Source organism: Rhincodon typus, chromosome 24 (genome assembly GCF_021869965.1).
Source record: "Rhincodon typus isolate 14 chromosome 24, sRhiTyp1.1, whole genome shotgun sequence".
Classification (NCBI taxonomy): Eukaryota; Metazoa; Chordata; class Chondrichthyes; order Orectolobiformes; family Rhincodontidae; genus Rhincodon; species Rhincodon typus.
Genome location: NC_063355.1, coordinates 25,635,443 through 25,639,196, shown reverse-complemented (window position 1 = coordinate 25,639,196; position 3,754 = coordinate 25,635,443).

Here is a 3,754-nt window from a genome sequence, read left to right as displayed (position 1 = left end):
GAGCTGGATGAACACAGCAGGCCAAGCAGCATCAGAGGAGCCCGAAACGTCAGCCTTCCTGCTCCTCTGAAGCTGCTTGGCCTGCTGTGTTCATCCAGCTCTACACCTTGTTATCTCAAACTATTGCATCAATTGGCTTTTCAAACAACACATGGTCAATTTAGTGATAGTCACAACAACAACAAAAACATAAATTGCTGGAAAAGCTCATCAGGTCTGGCGACATCTGTGGAGAGAAATCAGAGTTAACGTTTCAGGTAAAGTGACTGTTCTGAGTTCTGAGGAAGGGTTACTTGACCCGAAATGTTAACTCTGATTTCTCTCCACAGATGCTGCTAGACCTGCTGAGCTTTTCCAACAAGATCTGTTTTTATTTCTGATTTACAGCATTCGCAGTTCTTTTGGTTTTTATTTAGTGATATTTACAACTCAGTTTGAATACTTAAATATCATGATCATAAACAATATGATGTGTCAAAAGTTCATTTCATGGCGTCAATAATTTATCGAAAGGCATACCAGCTGTTCTTAAAAAATAATTGTACTTTCTGCACTGAACGTATCTATTGTTTGTCTTTAATGTAAATATTAAGAGGATCTAAAGGCTGTAAATGCAATTATAATTGAAACGCTAAGCACAGTACATCTGCTACAACACAGAACTGTAGTATAATTGCACTGTAGGCAATATTTGTTTGATTTGCAAAGAGAAACAATGCCTGAAGTCTGTTTACCCAAGCAAACCGGAACTATGTTCTAGGGTAGTGACCAGTTATTGTGATTTTTTTTTACCAATACAAGACAAGAAAAAACTGTACTGGAAGTATACAGTCACAGTTAAGCATAAGTTACTGTTCTATGTTATGTTTTCTATCTTACTTAAACCCCAGCAAGTTGGGTCAGTACAGAAGCTCCTCCCTTAGTTTTAACAGATCCAAAAAGGTGTGACTTATACGCCACATTTTACAAAAGTAAGGAAAGTCCTGTGTTCAGTATCGATGTGTTCACATGTTGTTGGCATGTTAAATGGACAATATTGATTTCATTTGACTTAAACATTTCATGAATGTAAATATCACTTCATATATGTGACAGTACAACCAGTGATTTACTGAATTTGTTATTGAGACATCAATTCTAATATCAACATTATCGTTTCATCTAACATTATTGTTTCATAAAAGATAAATTGTAACCACACATTATTGATGTGAACAATTGATTGTGCCACATTTCCTTTGCTTTAAGATTTTAATTTAAATTTAAATTTTTGAAGTTCTGTTTACTAATGAACAAAGAAACAGAGCTTTTTGCTTGTGTCCCTCCAGTGCCCAGCACCAGGATCTGCTGTATGATTTCATTACATAGCACATAAACAGTATTAATGTTTGTGAGCTGCTACTGTTTAGGCACTTTTTGTTTGCATGTCTATAACAGCCTAATTTATTCAATAAAAACAATATTTTCAACTCCAAGAGCTTTGTTAGTTCTTTTATGGCAGTATACAATGTGCATTTGTTAAGTAAACTACAGAATTATTTTAATTCCTGGTAAAAGAACTCTCTCCATTTTTTCTAACTACAATTCGAGTACCATTTAACGATTCACTAGTACATGTACTGGATATTACAAAACACCACAGCGTGATAGAAAGATCGCATGATGAAACCCCAAGTAATCCACATCAAGTTAGCAAAGGTAACTTAATTAAGAAATTAAACAGCGTACCATCGAGGATAAGAAGGTAAACCACAAAACAGTGATTTATGGTGCTACTGACTGGTTTTCACTGCACACTAGCAACATAGCTGTAAATCAAAAACACAGACTGATCTAAAATGACTTCTGGAGGAGGTGGGAAGAGAAATTCACACAAAAATGCACGGCAGCCAATTTTGCATCTGAGAAATGTGCAACCAGCTATCAAAAATTTAATGCGTTTCATCTATTTGTATCATGGTGAGAGAGAATTAAGGGCACTTGTGACAAACTGGTAATGTCCCTACCTCTAGGCTAAAAGGTTCAGATTCAAGTCCAACCTGTCCTGGAGGTGTGCCATCATATTTTACCAGAGGGGTCTTGTGGCATTGTGGTAGTGTCTCTATCCCTCAACCAGAAAATCCCCCTTCAAGTTTCACCTGCCCTTGGAGGTGTGTCATACCGTGCGAGTAGGTCAATTAAAATAACTAAACATAATCAGATCTCAGCCCTTAGTGCATGTGCAAAATGTTTCAGGGCTCTCGCAGTGTAGTGGTAGTGTCCCCACCTTTGGGCCAGACTGGCTGAATTCAGGTCCCACCCACTCTGGAGGTGTGTCATTACATGTTTGAACAAGTTGATTAAAAATATTTATCGGGCAGAGAGAGTTCAAGACAGGAGCCACTCTGAATTACTCCACGTGTAGGGATGCACTGCCTGCCAACAGTGCATCTATTCAATCAAAACCATTAGCTACTTAAGTCATAACACATTTAGACTTCCAAAATATTCTCAAATTCGTCAGTTATCATGCAGGAATAAAGAATAGTACCCAAAGTAATTTCGCTGCACAAAGAAATGGCAGTGTTAGGTCAAATCATTAGAGATTCCTTTGAGAAAAGCACATGATTCCGTCCACATGTCCCGACATGCTAATTTCAGACAGCAGGCTGTTTCTGCCTTGTAAACATAATAGAGATGCTCGTTGCTCCAAGTTCGTCGGTAATTTTTTCCGTGCATTTTTAAATGCTAAAGTCATGCATTGAAAACAGTAAAAGCAGCTGCCTGGAGCCAGGCAGGTTATTGTAATGATTTAAAATGTTATTTAGCTATTCAATATAGTTGGGTTCATTACGTACAGTCTCAAACGTTGCAGAGCTATTGTGGGTTTAGTAGGATGACACCCCGAACCCACCAGAAACCCATCTCAAGATTTAAGGCAAATGACAGCAAACTCATAACAAGCTAGTCATGTTCTGCAAGACAACAACACAGGATTATTTCGATTTTAAATATCTAAATCAGTTACTTTGGATATTTTAGCTATAAGAGTGAAAATCTATATTTAGCAAAATAAAAAGTTGCATTTTAAATACTTACTGAAGCTGAAGAGTCTTGGAAAATTTGTTGTGGAAATAATATACTGTTTTATATTTTATACAAAAGAAACACAAAATGTAATATTTCAATAGCGGGTAAGTTGAGTACAAATTCTCTGTTACATTTATCAAATCAGAGAATTGCTTGACTAGATACTGAGAAGTAAAAGATGCACTCTTGTTCATACAGAATGGATGTTCCACTTATTAGAATGGCAGGTGAGCCCAAGCCAGAGAGACTATGAAGTGCAAAAACCCATCAAGTATTTCTATCTGGAATTCAAAACTGGAGTTTTTTGTTTTCGTTGAATTTCTGATGAGCCTTCAACCGGGGCCAGGTATCTCCATATTGAGGCCATGAATTAGTGATCTTGGCCAACTAACCATCAGACCATGAGAAATAGGAACAGGAATAGGCTGTTCACCCCTTTGAGCCTGTTCCACTATTAAATAGGATCATGGCTGATCCGACACTCCTTATGTCCACTTTCCTGCCCTTTCCCCGCAACCTTTGATTCCCTGACCGATCAAGCATCTATTTATCTCAGCCTTAAACATACACAAGGATTCTGCCCCCACAACTCTCTGTGGTAAGGAACTCCAAAGACTGACAGTCTAAGAGAAGAAATTCTTCCTCCTCTTGGTCTTAAACTAGCCCTCCCTTTATTCTGAGACTA